The sequence below is a fragment of the Dermochelys coriacea genome, chromosome 1, assembly GCF_009764565.3.
Source record: "Dermochelys coriacea isolate rDerCor1 chromosome 1, rDerCor1.pri.v4, whole genome shotgun sequence".
Taxonomy (NCBI): domain Eukaryota; kingdom Metazoa; phylum Chordata; order Testudines; family Dermochelyidae; genus Dermochelys; species Dermochelys coriacea.
Genome location: NC_050068.2, coordinates 105,832,281 through 105,857,612, shown reverse-complemented (window position 1 = coordinate 105,857,612; position 25,332 = coordinate 105,832,281). Strand labels below are relative to the sequence as shown.

Sequence of the window (25,332 nt, the reverse complement as noted above, 5' to 3'; positions counted from 1 at the left end):
ATGAGCATTGACTCTATGCTTGTATTTAAAGTGTTTGCTGTAGGAAGCACATAAGACAGATTTGGTCAACTTAGTGTGAAGTGATTATTCAAGTAATTGGGAGTACTTAACTAACAATGGACTTTGGAAGACGCCAATCCACATCTGAGCTTTCTTGGGAACATTCAAACTAACATGTAAACAATGGCATCAGCCTGCAAAAAGCTGAATTATTCATAGACCTGTGACTTGCCCAGGTGGCAAGAGACCTCATCTTGTGGCTATGATGCTGTACAAGAGAGAATATAAAAGGCCCTGAAAGCCCCTCCATTTTGTCTTCAGCTGGCTAAAGAGATAGCCTCTCCACCCCAAAGAAATGCCTGAAAGAAACTGGAACAAAGCACAGTAACTACATGGGTGTGAGTGATTGCTGCACCCAGACTAGAAAGGAGTCTAGTCTGTCAAAGAAGCTTATTGGAACACCTCGGAGGGTGAAATTTACCTGCATTTAGGTTCCTACAGTATTAGGCTTAGACTTGTGTGTTTTTGTTTTATTTTGCTTGGTAATTAACTTTGTTCTGTCTGTTATTACTTGGAACCACTTAAAACCTACTTTTTATATTTAATAAAATCACTTTTTACTTATTAATTAACCCAGATCAAGTAATTAATTCCTGGGGAAGCAAACAGCTGTGCATATCTCTCTATCAGTGTTATAGAGGGTGAACAATTTATGAGTTTACCATGTATATGCTTTATATAGAGTAAAACGGATGTATTTTGGGTTTGGACCCCATTGGGAACAGGGTATCTGGGTGTTGGAGACAGGAGCACTTCTCAAGCTGTTTTCAGTTAAGCCTGCAGCTTGTGGGAGACGTGGTTCAGACCTGGGTCTGTGTTTGCAGCAGGCTAGCGTACCTGGCTCAACAAAATGGGGTACTGAAGTCCCAAGCTAACAGGGAAAATGGGCTTAGAGGTAGTCTCAGCACATCAGGTGGCAGTCCCAAGGGGGTTTCTGTGACCCAACCCATCACACTCATAAGACCAGTGGTTCATCTAATTCAGTATTTTGTTTCTGATGATTGCCAGTACCAAATACTTCAGAAGAAGGTGTAAGATACTCCATAATGGATAATAATGGAATGACATTATAGGTGCAATTTACTTGTAGAGGAAATTTCTTCCTAACCTCAGATAATTCATCGGTGACTTATGCCATGAAATTTGATTGTGTACCTTATACATGCTTTGTATTATCTAGTAACTGTGGATGTCTTCATTGTCCATGTAAACATCATTTTTTTCTTTGAATACTACTAATTGGCCTCAACAATAGTGTGTGGTATAGAGTTCCACAGAGTAATTATCTGTTGTGTAAGAAAATATTTACTTTTATCAGTTTACATTTATTATTTTTTAACTTTATTAGATCTCTCTTTGTTCATTATGAGTGTGTAAATAGGAGCACCTAATCTATTTTTGTGGCCCATTCATCCTCTTATTTATCTCCTCTGTAAATTAAACATAGGCAAATTCAAGGGATCTCTGAGCTAGGATAGTGGTAAACCATATAGATTCCACCTGGATTCACTCCATCATTTTGTCTCAGTTATACTTTTCACTTTACCCATTGTCCTAGTTCCACAGGATCCATGCCAATCCTCACTTGGATTTCTTGGGTTTATGTCAAACTAAAATTCCAAGGAAACTGGAGCTGTAGTGAACCATGTAAATGAAACCACTCGTTAAGTTCTGTGAAACCCATACAAAGGCAAACCACCAGGTTTTGATCAGGTCTCCTATGCAGCCTGTAAATCCAACCCCTCCTTTTTTGGCTACTTCTTTTTGAATATTTTTTCCTCCAGAGAGTACTGTATGATTTTGTCCTTTTGGCTTGAGAAAAAGTTGTAAGGAAGGAACTAATTAAAAAATGGAACCAGTTGCCTGCCAGACAAAGAATTCCTTTGCTGACCATGGTCACAGGGGAACTGAAATGAAGTATTATGAAGGGCTCTGAGGCACTAGCAGCTAGCCAGTCTATGGGGAATGATGGCTACATATGTGCATATACGGGCCTTGGTTATTAATAGGGAATAAACCCAGAACCTTCAAATACAAAAACCCAAGCCCTTACCACTTGAGCTGATGGAATAATACTTGATTATTAGTAAATATCAAGTTCTTATTTCATTGGGACCAGCTATCAAAGGAATTAATCTGCTGTAAGTCACTAATTATTTTGACCCGCAAAGATCTAATTTTTTGTTGTCCCTATTTGTTTCTCACTAGAAGTAATAGATATAAGAGTATGAGGCCAGTCAACAGGTAACTGTAGATAGGCAAGGCTACAAGGATTGTGACATAATCCTTAAAAACAAAAGTATAATGAATGGCAAAGAAAATAATAGTAACACACATTTGAAAATAATATGGATATTTCACTTATACACTGTATTTGAAAAAAAATATGATCGGTGAAGAAAAGTCTTTTTGAAGTTTTGATACTCAGGAAATGGAGATGAAAAAGAATTATACTGTACTTCATCACTCTGGGATGACCTGAAGATCCCTAAATAGAAAGAAAGTAGAATGAAGATCTCTCTAGCTACTTTTCTAAAAACCTGTATAGCATAAATGATTAAAAATAATGCTTGATTGGATTTTGTTTAACTGGAGATAGAACATTGTTCATCACTGTTTCCTTTTTAGTCTCTAATTCCAACCCTCCAGCAGTTTTTCTTATTTTTCCCCTTTAAATCTTTTCTTGCTCCCTAAGCAAATCTGACTTTTCACATACATTTTCTTGTTTAATCATACAAGGAACCCTATGTGGCCTCCAGAGTTACCATCCACTTCTTGGAATGAAAGTTAAGAAGGAAGACACGTTGTGTGTGTTTTAATCTTTAGTTTGCTTGCTGAACTTTGACTGGGAACTTACAATAGGGTGACTGTATAGTTTTTTGCAAATTTTGAATTTCAAGGTCTTATGCAGTCTCTTACACCAGTGCAAAGTGAATATTACATGCTGCTTTTCTGATCTGGTAGTGGTTTAGATTTTCTTTGCACAGGAGTAAATGATGATGCACGTGCATGGCAGGGGAGAAACAGGATTTTGATTTCCAGTTCTAGTGGTCGATATAATTTAGTGAACAAAACATGAAGAATATAGTAGTCAGTGAATTTTTGTACCCACAGGCCAGATGAAAGAGCTTGTCTTTTTTCCTATAAATGGAGTCAGCTCTTAAAGCTTATCTTATTTATAGGCACTTAATCCAACTTGTTTGTACCTAGTCCTAAATTCAGTGCTGTGCCTTGCTTATGATACATCCTTTTTATGGATTATTAGCTGATCTGATAATAGTCTATCTTCTCCTTTATTTATGATTACACACAAAAGAGAAAAAGAAACTGGCCTGTCATTATTTTCTTAGCTTGCTAAACTTGTGGAAAGAGGGCTTTTTAATGAGTTCAGAAAATGAACTATATCTGTTTTTCCCTTTCTCTGTCTTTGAGTAAGGGCAACCTCACTGAGAAGACCTTGTTAATGCTTTTGTTCCATTCTGACTGCCTCTTGTTCTCAATATACTTGCAGTGGGAGACCATTGGGAATGTTAGTAAGATGACATGGGCTGCATTATCTTTTTGGTAAGATAATGATATCTAGCTGTGCATCACTATCGCATGTGATTCACAGTGGAATGAACGACCTAATGTCTCCAGCAGATTGGGGACTGTTTGAAGGCTTAATGGACTGAGGCTCAATCCAGGGAAGCCTAAAATGATACTGGTAGGATGGGGAAAAGTGAGGCTCATAGGCTTGATACAAAGCTCATTTAATTCAGTGAGAGTTTGTATCCAGCCAGAGGTTAATGTAGACCAGGGATCGACTACCTTTGGCATGCAGCCCATCAGGGAAAGCTGCTGGCGGGCCGGGATGGTTTGTTTACCTGAAGCATCCGCAGGTTCGGCCAATCACAGCTTCCACAGTTCTCCACTCCACTTCAACAGTTCTGGCCACAGTTCTCCACTCCAGGCCAATGGGGGCTGCGGGAAGTGGCGGCCAGCACATCCCTTGGCCCATGCTGTTTCCTGCAGCCCCCATTGGCCTGGGACAGTGAACCGCGGCCAGTGGGAGCCGCGATCAGCCGAACCTGCGGCTGCTGCAGGTAAACAAACTGCCAGCGGATTTCCCTGACAGGCCACGTGCCAAAGGTTTCTGATCCCTGATGTAGACTGAAACAGCTGTAGCAGCCAAGCAGGAGGTGAAGTTGTGCAGGAACATTGCTTACCTAAACTAGAGAGAGGCATGCTCCCAGGCCTCCTTATTCTAATCCTTGAATTACACTTCATATCATCACCCCTGATATGGAGAGGATGCTTGTGACTTAGATTCACAATGAAGGAATCTTTTTAAACCTGAGGCTACTGCTGGATGCTCAGGTAGTCACTGTGGCCAAGAGCATTTTCCCCCTTTCTGTTCCTAGCAAGATGACTGACTATTTTTTTCAGGTACAGACCTTGCTACAATTATCTATATCTTTGTCACTTCTCCTTTTAGGCTGGAATGTGGTTTTGTTGTTCATTTTTTTTACACAGGACTTACATCTTTAGACTCTGACATGTCCCTCACTCCCGCTATGCCCCAAAGCAAAAATAACCCTCTTTGTAGGTTACACTCAGATGGATCCACTGGTTATAATGACTCTGTATATGACAATTTGTGTACTCTGTTCATTGAAGAGTGGGGAAGAGATATTTACTGTCAATGGAAATATTATCCTTTCTCAGGATTTGGTTGGAAATGGGATTGGCTGGTTAGTTTCCACTACTTTGCTACCATAGTCCTTACATTAACACAGCCTTTAGGAATTCAAAATTGTATCTAATCAGCACCATTATAGTTTTAAATTCTTGCTTCCTGTTCCCCTAATAAAACAGGACATATTTTGGGTCTCCCTGTGGCAGGCTTTCATGGCTGCTAAAGTGGCTGAGGCATTGTCAGGTTGGAGTGAGAGAGAAGATTTCACCCTTTATGTTACCTGACAGAAGTCAGCCACAGTCTGATTGCAGAATGCAGGCACTGCTCTCAACTCATGCTGCTGCTAATTACCGGAAAAGGGGTGAGAAGAGGTGGAAGCACCAGGCGGCAAAGCTAGCCATGAACAGGATAAGCACATGCAGCAGCTGTTGTTTCTGCCGCAGTATGCAATCTCCTGGAGCCTCTATATTCTTCCTGGGGCTTCCACTGTTGTGTCTCCCCACTCATCCCATGCCTCTGGTTAGTGCTACAGTATTCCTGTGACTGTAAAATTCAGAATCTAGCCCTTTGTATTCAGGCAATGTTTTTAATATGAGATTTTTCATTTAAGATGAACAAAGAAAAAGATAACTGAACATATGTTTTCATGGTTTGCATGCTAACTTTTCAAAATGCCTTAACTTATTCTATACTTCCTCAATATACCATCCCGATAAATATCTCAGGCTCATCTATGGAAATGAATTAGAGCACATATAATTTGAGATCTTGTTGATAAGCTTCTTTTAGGAATGATTTAGAAAATTGTCTCGTATTTGCAGACTTGCTTACTAATACAAGCATTTTTTTCTTTACACACAGAGATATAAATGTAGTTTCATAAAGAAAATCAGAATTGACTACTTCAGAGAAAATGATTTACTAGATAAAATGGCAGTTCACCTGTGGGACCAATTAACCTTAGTTCTCAAGAGCAAAGAGGTTATTTTATGGCATCAAATCATTCTCAGTTGGATATTAGTACAAATTACAAATTCACACAACACGTTCTCAAAGTGTCACAATTTGTCTCTGTCCTCCATTTCTCTTCCCACTCCTCCTTTTCTCACCTCTGCTCCCCAAAGGCAGAAGAAAAGACTGAATTCCCCACAAAAAAGTAACCAAGTAGGACAAGAGTGAGAACTTTTATTTCATTTGGTTTAATCAGAAGTGAATATCATTAGACATTAATGTAATGAAGATAAATTGCTGTTGGATGCTAGATGGTAGTGTCTCATGAAGATGGTGTTTTAGGAATATGGCAGCAAATTGCCAAGCAGGGCATATCCATCCATCTTCACCAGATATAATAGATCTGACTAGTGCAGAAATAGAACTCTGATTTTTTTTTAAATACCTGTGGGTTCTTCCTTTAAAACATTGAAATGAGAAGAAATCTTAATCTGCTGGATGTACCAAGGTACATTTTCAAAGGTATGTCGATTAGAGGTACAGCTCCTATTAACAAGGGGTTTTGTGCAGTTAATCCACCCTATGGGACACTGCCATTTGAACCCAAATTCTCCTGCCTGTTGATCACTGGTTTTGTGGATTTGTGTCCAGCTGAGTCATTCATTAATGCAAGTGAACAAAGGAAATATTTTCCCTTTGAACCACTTTCCTAATTAGTTTCAGAGTAGCAGCCGTGTTAGTCTGTATTCGCAAAAAGAAAAGGAGTACTTGTGGCACCTTAGAGACTAACAAATTTATTAGAGCATGCTCTAATAAATTTGTTAGTCTCTAAGGTGCCACAAGTACTCCTTTTCTTTTTTCCTAATTAGTGTGTATTAATATTATATAATCAGTGAAATAAGGACCAGTCATGGGAGAGAACTCCTCCCTAACTTTGAAGGACAACTGGAACAAATATGCATTAGATCATGCTTTTTTTAATAGGTGGGAAATATGGTTTACTCATAGCTCTGAAAAACATTGGGAAGCTTTTCAGTGGAAGCAGTTAGAACATTTTGGACATCAACAAACCTAAGAGAGTCATGTATATGTAGAGGCAGGGAAGAACTGTCCTGAAAATCCTTTATGCAGGCCTTTGCGGTGATGGTGCTTGGCTAGGGAGGTTGTAACATTTAATACTCTGTCCGACTCTCCAACTGGAGTAACTGAAAAAAATGTGGGCTAGGATAATTTATGACTCCTCTCTCCTTGTACATTTTATTCTTTTCTAAAAACAAAATTACCCTTCTTGAGTCTAATCATATTCTTGAATATTTTTAACCCATCATGATATTTCCATATTCTCACTACATATATGTCTTATATCTAAATACCACTAGTTATTGGATGGATCACTTGATGATTACCTGTTCTGTTCATTCCCTCTGGGGCACCTGGCATTGGCCACTGTCAGAAAACAGGATACTGGGCTAAGATGGACCTTTGGTCTGACCCAGTATGGCCATTCTTATGTTCTTTTGATATATAATTGCAAAGAGCTCCTTAGAGAATTCCATTATCCTCAAATGGCCTTTGGTGTATATCTTATTGTAGTCCATATACCATTATTTGATTAAATACATTTTAGGTGGTTTTTTTCTGCTGTTTCTTAGCACCCACCATTTTTGCCTTGAGTACTCTAGTATCTAATTGTGCTGGAAGCATACAACGGCTGTTGTTTCCAGTCCTAGGGCTGAGTTGTTTCATTTGGGTGCCATCAGTCATTAGCAGTGATGCAGAATCCCACCACCACTTGGGGAAGACTTCTTGTGGGTTCAGAATTCTCCAAAATTGCTGGGGACCACACAGCTGCTGGTTATATCTCTTCTGGTGTGTGTCACAGCTCCCTCTGTGTGCCAGGTCTGCTTGCCGGCAAGGCATCTCCTCCCCTGGAATTGTGCCTGGCATCTGCACAGGGGTGCAAGCTGTGTAGGGAGGTTCCCTGTGCCCTGTCACCCTGCACCCACAGAGGAGTCTAACCCTCCAAACCCCCCTCCCCACTGTCTAATCCCCCATACCCCACTGCAATCTGAGGGAATGTTTACATGGGAGTTTTTAACTCAAGTTAATTGATTCCCAACTGATATGAGTTAGCCAACACATCTGTATGTGCTAGTCTGGACACTCCACAAATGTTTGTGGCTTATTTTATGACACAAGGACCTTGCAGCCCTGTGTAGCAGCTGAGCTCTAGAAGAAATCATTCCACAAATGTTTGTGTCCTGGAACAAGTGTACACAGAGTGTGTAGACCAGCATGTACAAATGTATTGGTTAATTTAAGTTAATTGGCAATTAATTAACTTCAATTAAAAATCTAGTATAGATTTGGGTAACATTAGTAAAGCTTGAGTAACATTTCTTCTCTCCCATTCAGATTTACGGGGTAGTTCTCTTTGAAACTGAATAAAGTATAAACTTTAAAATGTTCTTAAATCAGTCCCATGATCCGTGATTGTGAACTAAAGCCTAATAGCAGTGTAGTGAGGACTAAGAGGGACCATGTTAGTCAGCTGAGCTCCTGCCACTTCCACTGGATGCCATGACAATGGAAGATAATTAAATTGTTGACTAGATAATATGGAAATATGAAGCAACCCCATCAGTGTTGTTATATTTTTAAATTAAAGGAGCTAGGGGTCAAGGACATGGTTTATTAATTATTGTATTTGTTATTATTTGCTATTATATAGTCTCTGCATAACTTGCAGAAGAGACAAACCTGAAGCACTGGGTTTTTTCCTGTAAAATTCATGTAAAGCAAAAGTAGGCAGTACTACCTAACACTACTTAATCATTTTCAGTCTCAACTGCACAGTATGTACTGCTGAAAACAAGCACATTATTCCCTGGTTTACAATGTAATATAGATTTGGCTAGTTTCTGTTTACTGGAAACTTTTTCTTCCTTAAGAGACAGGAAAAGGGCATGGGCCAGTTTTGCTGAATTTAGCACCCACTCAAAGATTGTGGATTCTCAGGTTAGAAAGTAATTTAAATGATTTGAGGTCTGAGTTTTGTTTGGGACTAGCAAAGGATGATTTATTTTTTATCTCACAGCAGCCCTAGAAGCAGGATAAGAATTATTTTTAAGCAACACTCATTATTGTGTCCATCTATAAAGCACTTCTGCATAGTTAGAACTACTGATGTTAAATTTCTCTAGGACTGAGAAGAGCGTCTTAAATTAAAGGAGAAATATTTAATGAAATTCAAGTTTTACAAAACAGAAAATAAAAACATAAAATTCTAGAAGTTCTGTAAAATCAAATACACCATCGAGTTCTCCCATCCTTAAAAAGTACTCTACAAACTAGTAAATGTCAGGAGGTGGGTAAATTATTGGTTATTTTAGATGATAGCATGAGCCTCCTGAGATTTATACTACAACATTAAAAGTTTGCTACAGAAAAAAACGTTTCATCATGTAGTCTACCTACAAGATGAAACCACACTTGGAATTTGCCAGCTCCTGGAACTGTCTGCACTGAGTCTCTAGGCTTTCCATGCTATGGACTACAACAGTAATGGCTATCTAAGCCCTCTCTGATGCCATTTCCCATGCCTGAAGTCAGGGGTGGGAATAGAATGGACTAGAAACTCTTGCTGAGGCCAATAGGGGGGCGTCAAGCAATTGACTGGGCCACTGGTGAACCAGTGTCAGGAGCTGGGATTTAGGCAGATGCGTATAGTGGGTAGCACAGGGCAGGGGGCCCAGGTCCCATGCCAGGCAGGGTTGAGAACCAGGAGCTGACATCAGGAGCCAATAGTCAGATACCAGGAAACAGGAGCAGATAACAGTGGGCGATCCAAAGCAGAGCAGGAGCCCAGTTACAGGGACAACTTCCTTCTCCACTTTCTTGTTTTAAGTAGGGGAAACTGGCCAATCAGGAGCTCCAGTATTCTACCAGTCGGGGCACAGGGATGGAGCCTTCTGTCTTAACTGGGCTTCAAAGAGTCCCAATTCTAGCTGATGTCAGTAAGCGTAATGATCCCACCCCTCCCTCCCAGGAACCCTGTGGACATTGTTTTGAGATCTGTGTCATGAAATCTAGGGCTGCTGAGGCTGGTGGGAAAGAACAGCCTGAGAAAGAGACTAGTTTCAGCTTTGAGTTGGTCTGAGGGAGAAGCAGCACTTCTCAGGGAGTCTCTGATTAACTCTTCTCCCCATAAACGGAGTGTGTGAACAGCTGAGGGATTTAGTGCATGGGTCAGGCAGTTCCACCCTGCAGAGATCCAACCTGGCATCAGCTGCCAAGAACCCCATGCAGCTCCCAACTAGAGAGCTAGGAGAGGACACTGCCCCACACAGGAGTGAAGACACAATCAGGGGACCCTTTCTGTTTAATCTAGCCAATGTTCACAGAGCTGTGGCACTCATCTCCAGACTCATCCCGAGCTTGCCATCTGCCTGGAAAGGTGCTAGGGAGGGACTTGGGGATTGGGAAGAGTTGTGCATATGAGAGGCAGGGAATTTGACGACGTTTTAGTATTTATTAGTTAACCCTAACCCTTTCCTTGTCTAGAGTCTATTTTTCCAGATTCCAAAAAATTCCCTTTTTATTATACTGTTATTTTTGGGTGTGTAATTTCTTTGTTGGGGATTTGTGCTCATGTGCTTTATTGTTCTATGTTTACTGGATTTTATATACCTTGCCAGCAGTGGTAGCATTATTCATTTTCCCAAGGGACAACACCGCTTCTGTATCAGGCACAGTGAGGAGCATCCGATGTCACTAAAAAGAAATCTAGGACCCAATCCATGTGAGAAGCCACTCCAAGCAGTAAGCACCAGGGAGGAGGCTAGAGCCATTGGGCTACACTAACAAGACTGAGGACTTGTCTACACTTGAAATGCTCAGTGGCACAGCTGCAGCCACGCCACTATAGCGCTTCAGTGTAGACACTACCTACGCCAGAGGTGGATAAACTTTTTGGCCCGAGGGCTACATCGGGGTTGCAAAACTCTATGGAGGGCCGGGTAGGGAAGGCTGTGCCTCTCCAAACAGCCTGGCCTCCTCCCCCATCCGCCCCCTCCCACTTTCCACCCCCTGACTGTCCCCCTCAGAACCCCCGACCCATCCAACTCACCCTATTCCTTGTCCCCTGATTGCCCCTTCCCGGGACACCACCCCTTATCCAACCCTCCCTGTCCCCTGACTGCCCCGACCCCTATCCACACCCCCAGCCGTGACAGGCCTCCCCCCCTGGGACTTCCAAGCCTATCCAACCGCTCCCTGTCCCCTGATTGCCCCCCTCCCCCAAATCTCCACCCCATCCAAACTCTCCCTGTCCCCTGACTGCCCCCTGGGATCCCCTGTCCCTTATCCAATCCCCCATTCCCCACCCCCTTACCCTGCTGCTCAGAGCAGCAGCAGTTTGCAGCCCAGCCACAGCCAGCCATGCTGCCGTGCTGCCTGGCAAGAGCAGCTGGCCAGAGCACTGGCGACGCGGCGAGGTGAGGCTGCAGGGGGTTAGGGCTGGGCAGGACCATCCTGCGGGGCAGATGTGGCCCGGAGGCTGTAGTTTGCCCACATCTCACCTAAACTGACAGGAAAGGTTCTCCTGTTGGCGTGGATTATTCTCCTCCCTGAGAGGAATTATTCTGTTGATCTAGTACTATCTACACAGGATTAGATTGTCTTAACTACATTGCTCAGGGTGACATAGCTGGGCAGATTTTAACTTTTTATCACAGACCAAGCTTTTTATTAAAGAAACTTTTACCCAGTTAAGCCATTCAATAGATTTCCACAATCACCAAACAACTGATTATCCACTAAGGGTGAACAGAGCTGGTGACCCTAAAATTAGCAAGAAAAAAAATATTTTAAAGTAGATTTTATAACTAACTTGAAAAAGAAAAGGAGTACTTGTGGCACCTTAGAGACTAACAAATTTATTAGAGCATAAGCTTTCGTGAGCTACAGCTCACTTCATCGGATACATGCAGTGGAAAATATAGTGCAGAGATTTTATACATGCAGAGAACATGAAACAATGAGTGTTACCATACAGACTGTAACAAGAGTGATCAGAAAAGATGAGCTATTACCAGCAGGAGAGTGGGGGGGGGGAGAAGGAGGGCGGAAGCGAGGGGGGAAACTTTTGTAGTGATAATCAAGGTGGGCCATTTCCAGCACTTTACAAGAACGGGGGGGGGGGGGAATAAACAAGGGGAAATAGTTTTACTTTGTGTAATGACCCATCCACTCCCAGTCTTTATTCAAAGCCTAAGTTAATTGTATCCAGTTTGCAAATTAATTCCAATTCAGAAGTCTCTCGTTGGAGTCTGTTTTTGAAGTTTTTTTGTTGAAGAATTGCCACTTTTATGTCTGTAATCGAGTGACCAAAGAGATTGAAGTGTTCTCCGACTGGTTTTTGAATGTTACAATTCTTGACGTCTGATTTGTGTCCGTTTATTCTTTTATGTAGAGACTGTCCGGTTTGGCCAATGTACATGGCAGAGAGGCATTGCTGGCACATGATGGCATATATCACATTGGTAGATGCACAGGTGAACGAGCCTCTGATAGTGTGGCTGATGTGATTAGGCCCTATGATGGTGTCCCCTGAATAGATATGTGGACACAGTTGGCAACGGGCTTTGTTGCAAGGATAGGTTCCTGGGTTAGTGTTTTTGTAGTGTGGTGTGTGGTTGCTGTGAGTATTTGCTTCAGGATGGGGGGCTGTCTGTAAGCAAGGACTGACCTGTCTCCCAAGATCTGTGAAAGTGATGGGTCATCCCTCAGGATAGGTTGTAGATCCTTGATGATGCATTGGAGATGCATTAGTTGGGGGCTGAAGGTGATGGCTAGTGGCGTTCTGTTATTTTCTTTGTTGGGCCTGTCCTGTAGTAGGTGACTTCTGGGTACTCTTTTGGCTCTGTCAATCTGTTTCTTCACTTCAGCAGGTGGGTAACTAACTTGAACATTTGAGATCTTTTGTTCAGTCATTGTAATAGCTTCACAAAACCCTAAGGTAAAAGTTTTATTTTTGTGTACACATATTAGTAAATTATTGTTATTAGTAACCTATTTGTGCATCCACCCAGTGAAACCACAGAAAGGGGATGTATATGGCAAACTCCATGATGTCTGACATTTGGGTATGAAATTTTATTCAGATCTGTTCATTTTGTCAAAAAAAAATTTCCACTAAAAAACAATTTTGCCAGAATATTTTCAAACTTCCCTAACCATGAGGAGCCCCACTGAAATCAATGGGACTACTTATAGTTGTAAAGCTAAGCATGTGCATAAGTATTTGCAGGATCAGAGCACAAAACTGTAAGTTGTTTGGGGCTAAGGACTGTACCTTCGTATGGGAGTGTGTAGCACAATGGGAGCCATCTTGGCTGGGAACTCAGGGGCCCTTAGTCAACTCAGTTGCTACCCTCACTGGCATTTCTCTGAAGTAGATGGAGAGAGACAGGGGCTGGCAGCCCCAGCATTAACATCTCTTCCTGCCCCTATCAGACACCAGTCTCCACCTTGTGGAATGCCACCACAGAAGGTTGCAGCAGGACAGGAGCTGGCTGACTGGCTGCAATGTGGGATGTATTGTACAATGCACTGCAGTGCAGAGTTCTGGAAACTAATGTGTTGAAAATATTTACTAATAAACAAAATTGGCATGCATAACTTTGGAGGATGGTTTGAGGTCAGTTAAAACATTTACCCCTGAATATTTTGTTCCATAATTCAACGTTATAGTAGTTTTTCTCCTGATGGAAACTGGATTGCTGTCTCTTTTATGAGCTTACCATATGTTTAGTATTATAAACTTTTCAGCCTGACGGCTGAAGCCAGCAGGTGGCCCAGCAATGCCAATTAGAGTTACTTTTTAAAATATGTTTTTTCCCTCAGATGCATTGTACATTTCATTTGCTTGGTGAGAGAGGAAAGGAGGACGACTTCTCTTCCCCCCTCCATTTTGATAATGACCTGCTGAGGGGAAAAAAAGTGTCTTTCTTTTAAACAATGCCAAATACTTTCTGTTTTCTACTGTGCGTATGGTGACAAATTTGCTATGTGCAGGATACCATGAAGAAGGCAAATAGGAGAGAATATAAGCAGTTTGGCCAAGTGTTCCTCATTATTCAAGCCTACCTGATAGGAGGGATGGTATAGGGAAGCCTGTATTCTGGAGAAGAGGCCCCCTTGCTGAATTTGACTTAAGCCAGCATGCGAAGGAGCGTCAGTGGCTGGTATGTAGAGTATTCAAAAGCACAGTGACCATTACTGCAGATTGGATGGGCAGGAGTAAGATGTTTAAATTCCATCCTTTCCAGAGTTCTCCAGGCAAAGCCAGTTTTCAATTTCACCACAGGCTAGCTTTTGAATGGTACTTAGGTTCCTAAAGTTTCACACAGGCATCTAGCAGGATTTTCAAATGCATCTAGGACCCTGATTTTAAGGAGAGTTAGTTGCCTTGATTCTTTTGGGAATCCAACTAAGCACCAATCTAATTCTGTAGTCACCTAAGTGTAGACACTTCTGTGTCTGTACATATTATCATTTAAACAATATATTGGGTTTGCAAGGCATAACTTGGTAGCTGTCTTGCTGCATTACCTGTGTTAGCAGCTATGCCATTATTTTCCAGTTATTCATTAATGATTCTTGCACATATCTTGATGTTAGTCCATATTGCCTACATCAATGGTTCTCAACCAGGAGTATGAATTCTCCTGGGGGTACGCAGAGGTCTTCTTGGAGATACATTAACTCATCTAGATATTTGCCTAGTTTTACAACAGGCTACATAAAAAGCACTAGCGAAGCCAGTACAAACTAAAATTTCATAAAGACAATGACTTGTTTATACTGCTCTCTATACTATACATAGAAATGTAAATACAATATTTCGATTCCAGTTGATTTAATAATTATATGGTAAAAATGAGAAAATAAGCAATATTTCAATAATAGTGTGGCTGTCACACTTCAGACCTCACATTAATAATCTGCTTTTTCAAATATAGCACATAGAGCAGGTTCAGGCACAATAAAAGATCGTGTTGGACTCTTGATTGACTTCAATGGGACAACTAACATAAGTAAAGCTACTCACATGTATAAGTGTTTGAAGGATCAGGACCTTACAGTGATTCAGCTGACTAGTTGTTTAAATATTGAAAAAGTTGAATATAGAGAAGTTGCTATGGTGCTAATTCAGTAAGGTATGCATGCACATGTCTAACTGCAAGCACAGGAATAGTCTATTGATTTCAGTGCACTCCCATTTTTACTGGTTGGCACAGTTAAGTACCTTGCTGAATCAGGGCCATAGCAGCAACAATAAAAGAATGAAAAAAAGGAAAGTCAGTGTGCTGCTAACAGAGTAAGTAAAACAGAGTTGCTTTCTCTATTATGTTAACGATGTAATATATAGTATATGCTGTGGATTATGGACCTGATTCTCCACTCTGTAATATCCTGTAGTTACCCAAGTGAAAAACTTGTATAATAGCAAGAAGACTCAACCCCTATATATTTTACTTACAAGAAACAATATTAATTTCAGTTTCAGTGTAATACCCCACATCACGAGTCACTTTATAAAGTTATAGACGAAGATGCTTCAACTGCAACAATCAACTCCAGTCAAATGTATTTAAAAATATAGATGTAGTATATTATTTCACTAACTGTGATAACTGTTGTCTAAATGCCAGTTTTTACAGGTTTACAAATCTTTTCCTTTCTTCTGAATTATTTTCTATATTTCATTTCATTTTATTACTTGGGCTACTTTCAATTGCTAGAAAGAATGAGGAGTACTTTTGGCACCTTAGAGACTAACAAATTTATTTGAGCATAAGCTTTCGTAGGCTAAAGCCCACTTCATTAGATGCATGCAGTGGAAGCTTTTCCCGGAGGTCCACAACCTGCCTGCACTGGCTGCAAGGGACCATGCAGATCCCCAGCCTGCAAAGCAAACAACAAAGGGACCCTCCCTCTGAGAGCAACAACTGTCACAAGCTCCAAGGCACCCAGCCTGCTGGAGGAGCCCCAGCTCAGGGCCTGGGCCAGCTCACCCTGGGCCCCGCTTTTACCATTAGCTCTGTACAACCAAGAGCCCCGAGATGTTCGCCCGCACCAGGCACAGCCCCCCTCCCCTGACCCAGGGAGAGCTGCTGACACTTAACATTCGGCTTCTCTGGGGACCTTTGGCTGCATCCATGATCTGCTGCAGCCATGGGGAGGATGTTGGCATTGGTGTGAGTGAAGCAGACAAAGAATGCTCCCGGAGCCTCCCCATGGAGGAGCCTTGGATGGGGTCCCGGAGGATGGGGGAAGAGGCTGGTTTTGTTTTTAAATACAGGGGATAGGCAGTAATTGGGGATGTCCCAAGAGCATCGACAGAGCTGAAAGTCATGGCTGGCCAGATGCTATTGGCTTCCATTCAGTGTGGATTGTTTAGACTTCCATTCCTGTCCTGGAGGAGGCCTGAGGTACAGCCTAGTAAGTAGGTCTCCCGGGCCAAGGGGCAGCTCCAGTCCTGGAGGGAGGGCAGAGCCTGACAGCCCTGTCACTCCTGTCACACCTTCTTGGTTTTCTTCTTCTCTGATTTTGTGGCAGCATCATGAGCTTTCCTCTTCTCAGCGAGTCTGGTCGCCTCTCAGACTTTGCGCTTCTTCCCAAACATGATTTTCTGATAGAGGTACTTCTCCCTCTTCTTCATCATCATGAAGGCGAGATGCTTCTCCTCGAACTGCTCCTCCTGGATTGCTTGCTGCTTGTCCTCCAGCCACACCGTGCCCGCCGACACCTTCACTGGCACCTTCTTCCCTGGGATTGCCGCCCTTCCAGCTTTTTCAGTTTCCCTTCATCTTCCTTTTCAGAGTATTCTTCTCCTTCTGAGCCTTCATAATCATCATGATTTTCTTCATCACTGTCATCTTCATCCTCCTCTATGCTCTCTTCTGCTGGGTTCTCACCCCTCTGCAGGGCCAGCAGCTTCAGCTTCTCAGTGGGATGTAGTCCCCATCCTTCTCCAAAACGAAGGGTGAGAGGTGAAATAATCAGCCACTGGGAGGCACATCTTGGCATTGACCAAGTAGAACACCCACTGCGGCTGGAGGTAATACCTGCCTATCGCCCGCTTTCCCAGGCTGGGCCAGTCTACAATCTGGTGGGTGATGGTTGGGTCGCTCACATCATAGGTGGCACTGATGCACACGGACTTGTCCCAAGACACTTTGCTTCCAAAACACTGGATGATGAAGGCTATGGGCTTCCGAGGCACCTCTCTGTTCAGGAAGAACTGCAACCCCTCAAACAGCTTCTTCTGCTTCTCTTCTGCCTCCTGCTCCTTCTTCCTCGCCACCTCCTGCTCTGCGCTCTCCCCGTCCATGGGGAGCTCATCCACCCACACTTCGTCCTCTGGTTTTGGCACTACCACTCAGGCTAGGCTGGCACTCAGAGCTGACAGCTTCTCCATGTAGCTCTCTGAGTCCATGGTGTACGCCTCCCCCTCTTCCGGCTTCTGCTCTGCCTCAGCCTGGCCTTCAATCTTGTGGAGGTAGTGCAGGTTGAAGGACTGGTAGAGGCAGAAGTTCACAAAGCCCAGCAGCATGGTGTAGAACTCCGTGAAGGTTGCCATGACCCTGTAGTAGGAACTCCACAGTGAGGCGGCGGCACAGCTGGATGGTCTGCATGTGACACTTGCCAGTGCGTGGGAAGGTGGCAAAGAGGAAGCACATGGACAGTGTGTCATCCAGGTCTCACCAGGATATCAATGAAGGTTGGGTACCTCTCCTTGATGATGTGATGTATCTGACGAAGTGGGCTTTAGCCCGTGAAAGCTTATGCTCAAATAAATTTGTTAGTTTCTAAGGTGCCACAAGTACTCCTCATTCTTTCTGCTGATAGAGACTAACACGGCTACCACTCTGAAACCTTTCAATTGCTAATAACACATTTGTTGAGAGTCCAAAACATTTCCTTAAAGAAGCAGTGTAAAACGGGACAGTCAAGGGAACAAAAAAGTCAGGCTTGCATAGATAATGAGTTACAACCGGTATACATAATTATTATAAAAGTTACATCATTGATTCTTTTTAACCAGTTCTCCCAATTGATTCTATCTTCCTGAAAATAGTTCAGCTGCTAATTAATGAAGGCAGTAAATCTGTTTCATTTCTTTGATTTTTTTATTTGTCTTTTTTGTCAGCCATGTTGGAGCAAGCAGTTCATGGAACAGCAAGAGACAGCTCTATAGTTTAGTCATGCTCATTTTCAAAGGAATGTTTACTGGTTGTTAGTTTATAGCAGTTTTTACTAGATCCAGGAAGAGCATCAGTGCTTTAGAATTGTTTCAATAACTGTTCCTGTTGAGATTACAGCACCACTTGTTTAAGGTGACTACTTTACACTTTACTGCTGATCCTCAAAGGAGAACATCTGCTTTGTTTAAAATATATTCATAAAAATGTGTGCCTTCCCTCCAAAAACCTTAAAATGCCTTACATATGATTAGTTAAACCTCACAAAACCCTGGGAAGCACTATCTCAATTTTACAGGTGGGGAAACTATGGCAGAGATAAATTAAAGGCAAATTTCCAAAGTTGCCTCTAAGTTTGTGTACCAACTTTAGATATCTAGGCCTCAGAGCTGCAGGTCCGCACACTGATTTCATTTAGACTGCACATGTATCTAGAGGTCCATACAACAGATTCAGAAGACAGCTCCCATGAACTTCAGCTGAATGGTTTGATAACCAAAAATTTGCACAGCTCTATGCAGCATGTTTCCTTCCTTCTCCATTCCTATTTAGTATTTTCAGTTCTTTATCACACCGATATGCTCCCTGTCTGCGTACTCAGCTTGGATGATAAATGTATCCAGACAATAAAATATTCCAACTTGTTTTCAGTAGAATATACACATTTGCTGATTCAGCTGTCTAGCTTCATAGAATCATAGAATATCAGGGTTGGAAGAGACCTCAGGAGGATATCTAGTCCAATCCTCTGCTCAAAGCAGGACCAACCTCCAACTAAAGCATCCCCACCAGTGCTTTGTCAGGCCTGACCTTAAAAACTTCTAAGGAAGGTGATTCCACCACCTCTCTAGGTAACACATTCCAGGGTTTCACCACCCTCCTAGTAAAAAAAGTTTTTTCTAATATCCAACCTAAACCTCCCCCACTGCAACTTGAAACTATTACTCCTCGTTCTGTCATCCGCTACCACTGAGAACAGTCTAGATCCATCCTCTTTGGAACCCCCTTTCAGGTAGTTGAAAGCAGCTATCAAATCCCCCCTCATTCTTCTCTTCCGCAGACTAAACAAGTTCCCTCAGCCTCTCCTCATAAGTCATGTGTTCCAGCCCTAATCATTTTTGTTGCCCTCTGCTGGACTCTTTCCAATTTTTCCACATCCTTCTTGTAGTGTGGGGCCCAAAACTGGACACAGATGAGGCCTCACCAATATCGAATAGAGGGGAACAATCACGTCCCTCGATCTGTTGGCAATGCCCCTACTTATACATCCCAAACTGCCATTGGCCTTCTTGGCATCAATGGCATACTGTTGACTCATATCCAGCTTCTTGTACACTGTAACCCCTAGGTCCTTTTCTGCAGAACTGCTGCCTAGCCATCCAGTCCCTAGTCAGTTTATTTTTATTTGGTTTCTACAGAGGTGGGGACTTGAAAGGAAGGGACTTTCACTTTTAACTTCCATACCTTCAAGCAGGTCAGGACACAAAAAATAGACACAGATATAAGGGTTCATGGTAGCCATAATGTTCCATGCTTAGCACTAGTAGAATATAGAGCAGCTTATTGAAAAGCCTGAAAATTTTCAGAGAAAGTGTTTGTGAAACTTTGAGGGGTTTTTTTCTGCCAAATCAAATAGTTAACAATGAGAAAACATTAAAAAAAATTAAACCCAGGAAATTTCAACCAGTTCTATTTTGGAATTTTTATCAGTTTCCTCAGTGATGAGATTTTTTATTTTATGTTTGCCCAGCTTTAGTTACAATATAAACTGAGATCTTTTCCTCAGATGAAGTCCCGAGATCAGAAAGTAGAAAAATTGTGGGGTATAGCTTTGATTGTAAGAATTAAAAATGGAAAAGACCAATGAAATTATCCAGGCCCATCACCCAATTAGTGCAGAATTTTCTCAACAGTATATATGAAAGTGTTTAGTTCAGTCTTGTTTTAAATAATTAAAGTTATGGGTCTTTCATGACTATTTGTGAGATAATATGAACATCCCTCTCCAAATCTTAACACTGAAGCTGTTTGCAAACTGAATCTCCTTTTCTCTGTTTACATATTGTGTTGAGAATTGCTAAGCTTTAGTTGTGCAAAATATTTATTACTTGTATGAATCTGATACTCTATGATTTGCAGAAGTTCATACAACAAATCCATTTTGACATGTTGTTTACCCCTCAGATGAGCTCTTCCTTCACCAATAGACCCTTCCTTGAAAAGGCTCTGGATACCGCCTTTATTTTTGGTTGTCATGTAGGAATAAACCCAATGGTTTTCTGCCAAGCACTCTCATGACAGGGAGGTTGGGCTCTTCTGATGATCCACCTTGCATAAAACTACTGAAGTTCTGCTGACTTATTTGGCAGATGTGGCTTGCTAAACCATCTTGCATATAAGGGAGATCAGAATCTTTCTCTAGAAAGAGAGAACTAAGACAGATGAAGTCCTCAAGGAAAGCCCTTGGGACAGTGTGACAGGGTGAAACAGTGCACTCTTATCTTCTTGTACAAATGGCTCTAACACCTGTGGTTTGTAAACACTGATATGTAGTTTGTGTATTATCTCAACCACCACCAATAGATAGGCCCATGCAACAACTTTGTGTACATACAAACATCATTCCCTTTTACATGAGGGAAGAGATCTGTCCATGCAAAGATCTTCCTTTACTTAACCCTACTTCCCTCTTTCTTTCATTCTCCCTTTGCTCTTCTTTCCTATGTGCCTTTCTACTCTTCCAGTTAATGGATTAACTAGCTCATTAGATCCCCCAGCTCAGACTGATCTAGTAATTAATCCCAGCTTCTAGCAATCAGGTCCTTCTCCAGGGAAACTAAATTGGACTTACAGTGACCAGAGTGCTGGTTCAGCTGTTGGTTCTCAGCACTCTGCCACAGACAGACAGTCATGCTCAGTGAGGAAGCTTAGGCTGAGGTTTATGATGTGGAGTTGATATTTCTGAGTTATTAAGTAAAGACACGCCCCAGGCAGGAAAAGGTAAGTCTAGACTTGTTCTTTTTTGGGATACAGAATCAGATTTAAGTTGGGGAGTGGCTACCTTTAGGGAAGTGGATGATGGCTTCTCCTGTATCTTGAAGCTGATAGGACCCCAAGGCTGAAATGGGATAAGAGTCATATTAACTGATGAAAGATAATAATACACTGTTGTAATACCTAGCTGGCTCTTTCTATAGATTTTATGCTGCTGGTTTTTTATTTTCCTGTGGTAGCCCAGGGCTATAACAACATATATGACCCTGATTTGGTGTCTTGTTTCCATAACTCTGTATTTCATTTTTTTAAAGATTTGTTAATTTACATGAATAGGGAAAGCGGAAAGTACTCTAGATGAACTGAGGAAATAGATTTAACTTTTGGATGCAGCAGGCTAATTTTGAGTGTGATAGGAGATTGTTACATATACCTAAGGGATTTAGGAGCAAAAATTTCCATTTAAAAGAAAATCTTCTCCTGTCATCCATAACAATGACTCTTTAAATGTGTAGAAGTAAAGTGGGTGACAAGTAATTAGGGCTAGATTGTGCCCAGCAGGTTCACAAGATGATAGCGAATGTAAGGATCTCAGTTGTATGCAAAGGGATTAGTGCTCAAGGCAGTATTAACCTCTTCAAAGGGAAGTGCAAAAGATGCAGTCTCTGCATCAGCCAGAAGAACTGAATCCCCATATGGGAAAGGGCATACCTTGTAAAAGGGGTGGGTAGAGTAGTTATGTTGCTGTATTCCATGGGGCTCCAAGTGCAATTGTGCCTGTTTCCCTCAGAAACAGTGGCATCCAGAGCTCCTATTGCAGTGCTGTATAGGGCTAGGAATCAGAGTAGCAGCCGTGTTAGTCTGTATTCGCAAAAAGAAAAGGAGTACTTGTGGCACCTTAGAGACTAACAAATTTATTAGAGCATAAGCTTTCGTGAGCTACAGCTCACTTCATGCATCTGATGAAGTGAGCTGTAGCTCACGAAAGCTTATGCTCTAATAAATTTGTTAGTCTCTAAGGTGCCACAAGTACTCCTTTTCTTTTTTAGGGCTAGGAATAAAGCTATAACCAAAGCTAAGCCCTTTTCTATAATGGCTCAAATCCTGATCCCAGTGAAATGAAGGGGAGTTTTGCTATTAATGCTAACGAGACTGAAAGATGACCCTAGTCTGTCTTTTCTGCTTCTTACAATCAATTTCTAAAATGTGGCACCTATTAATTGTATTTCCTGCTGTTCTACAGGTGTGATGATTCATTTAAAAAAAAAAGATTGCTTAATAAAATGTGCCGTCTGATCATTTAAATTTACCATTGCTGGAGCGTTAAAATAGTTTTAGATTTGCATTTGATGTATGTTTGGGTGCAAATACTAACAAGAGAGCAATATTTATTTCCCCAAAATAATTAAGGAAAATGTTTTTTCTTTAAATGATATTTAGTGCTCAAATATGAAACCTAGGCAAATGTGAATCACTTAACTACATTGGTAACACAGCCACAAAAAGGCTATGTGAGTCAGAAGCATGAAACTGAAGTCTCTGCAGGCCCAGGGATTGCCACAGGTGAAAATTGTTAGCTAATGAATTAGTCTTAATGATTAGGTAGACTGAGAACTACTGTTTGTCTGATACTGCACTTCTACAGGTTTCCTTTTTGCCATGCATAATGCCTGGTGTGCATTGTGGGTAATTTTTTTTTCCAGGAGGCAAACTTTTCATGAAAATCTTCATTTTAGTTGCAAAATTAAATATGTGATACGAAAATAGGGAGAGTCACATCTACCCCACCCAGGTCAGCCAAAAGAAATTATGTTATGAATTCTGTATCTACACAAATAAACTCTAGCAACCTCTGCAAAACAGCACTGTTCTGATTTGTTACAGCATTATAATGAAATGTGAGCATTTAAAGTAGATTTTGAGGGTCAAATTCAGTTGAATTGAGGGATTTAGCTGCAATTACATTTACAGCTTCAGAGTCCTATCCAGCACTCTTTATGCAATCAAAACTCCTCTCAAAGTCAATGGTAGTTTTGGTTCATGGGGAATGCAGGATTGGGCCCACCATTAACAAACATAGCTCAAATACATGCCCATGATGTTAAGACAAGATTTCCACTCCCACCCCATGTCACCTGTGTTAAAAAGTACAGGAGAGAAGAAAATCAAGTATGATGAAAGCACTGGAAAAATAATATCTATTTGTAACCATCATGTAATGTAGTCTTATCCTTAATCTGTTAGAGTATTGTTATTTTTTATACAGAAACACACTTTTCCTTTCAAGATATCAAAAAGCCGGTTATTAGTGACTTGTTAGCTTGACACCAATAATCCCCAAACCATTCCTTTTTTATAAAATTGGATTTAGGTTGAAGAAACTGAAAATATCTTTCAGACTGATGAGAACTATGTGAAGGTGAAATCCTCACTTATTTGTGTCCTATAGGAAGAATGGTAAATAAACCTCCACATCTTTAATCTTTTACTGTAGCCCTAGTCGGTATGATAGAAATACAGCTGATGGTTTGTGCTGATGAACTCTTCCTGACTACTATACAATATTTCAGAAAAGGAATCAGGCAGCCACTTGACTTAGTGTAAACTGCAACAATTTTATGGTATTTTTTCTTATGGCATAATGACATGCCACATTGAAAGGAAGAGGGTAAAAATGGTGGAAATCCAACCAATGTGTAAATGTAGCAATAAAGGTAACATTTCTAACAATTTACATATAAATGTTTAAGTTTTCAGCATGAAATATGCCATAGAATTACTTTTTCCTCCTAATAAAACTATTAACAGTATCCACTTATAGAATGAGGATGGAATCTAAATTTTGTGATTATAGTTCCATATGCAAAAGAACTGGAATGACAGAAACACTGACAACTGTATGAAAGCTGTAACTTATCCACATGTCTGCTCTCCAGATCTAAAAATTCCAAATTGATTGTGAATTTTAAAAATACCTCTTTAAAATACACTGTCAATGAAAGCAATGTATTATCATGGCCAAATATTGCTCCGTGCTTGTTTGCCACGCTCATTCTCCCTCATCTCTTCATTTCTGTGTCTATTTGCTTTGTCCCTTTTTAGACAGCAGTTGGTACTGTGTTGCCTTTTGTATTGGGAAGTGTCCAGCATTTTGTGGGCACTATTAGAAACAAAGAGTAAATAGAAAAGGAGTTCTTGTGGCACCTTAGAGACTAACAAATTTATTTGAGCATAAGCTTTGGTGAGCTACAGCTCACTTCATCGGATGCACACGGTGGAAAATACACTGTATTTGGAAAAGTCCAACCAATGTGTAAATGTAGCAATAAATGTAGTCTGTATTTTCCACTGAATGCATCTGATGAAGTGAGCTGTAGCTCATGAAAGCTAATCCTCAAATAAATTTGTTAGTCTCTAAGGTGCCACAAGTACTCCTTTTCTTTTTGCAAATACAGACTAACACGACTGCTACTCTGCAAAGAGTAAATAACTATTTGCTTGCACATAGTGAAGACACAAAGGTCATCCCAAAAGAGTGTTGATAAAACCTTTACACCACATTTCAGTCATGTATTCCGCACCTGCCACATATGTTACAGAAAATAATTTGAGAGTTTGTAAATTATACAAATGCTATTTTATATCTTTATTTCTCCACCTGAAAGCCAGGACACTTTGGCATGACAAGTCCAACAAATTATTTGGGATTGTCTGTAGCTAGATAATCTCAAATGGCACTATAACCATGCTTCTATTGGTACTTGTTACCCTCACTCCTCCACAGGACTATGAAAGCTGTAAAAGTCTCTTAGGCATGGGTGATGGGGGAGAGAGCCCTTAGTCATCATTTCAGGTGTGCTCCCTCCTTCACATTTTCTCAAAGGAAGAGACTATAATGGACCATTAATATTAAAAGTTTATTTCCAATTTTTAAAATGTCAGCCTCAGATTCCAAGCTCATCTTTGTGTCTGGCTATGGCAGCTTAACATCAGATCATCCATTTCTTTGGCAATCCAAATTCCCACTGAGTTAAGTGGGAATTTGATGTCCCTAATTTGTGAATTGCCTAATATGGTTTTGGGTATTCTAAAGCAGTGGTTCTCAAAGCCAGTCCGCTGCTTATTCAGGGAAAGCCCCTGCCAGGCTGGACTGGTTTGTTTACCTGCCTAGTCCGCAGGTTCGGCCGATCGCGGCTCCCACTAGCCATGGTTCATCGCTCCAGGCCAATGGGGGCTGCGGGAAGGGCGGCCAGGACATCCCTTGACCCGTGGTGCTTCCCACAGCCCCCATTGGCCTGGAGTGGCGAACTGCGGCCAGTGGAAGCTGTGATTGGCCGAACCTGCGGACGCAGCAGGTAAACAAACCGGCCCAGCCCACCA

General features: G+C 41.4%; 1 protein-coding gene and 1 pseudogene across 1 annotated transcript in view; one reads left to right on the top strand and one right to left on the bottom strand.

The window, feature by feature from the left end:
- NALF1 (NALCN channel auxiliary factor 1) overlaps positions 1–25,332 on the top strand; it is a 795,579-nt gene that overhangs the window by 550,534 nt on the left and 219,713 nt on the right. The window lies entirely within an intron of this gene.
- LOC122457842 lies at positions 16,163–17,451 on the bottom strand (annotated as a pseudogene).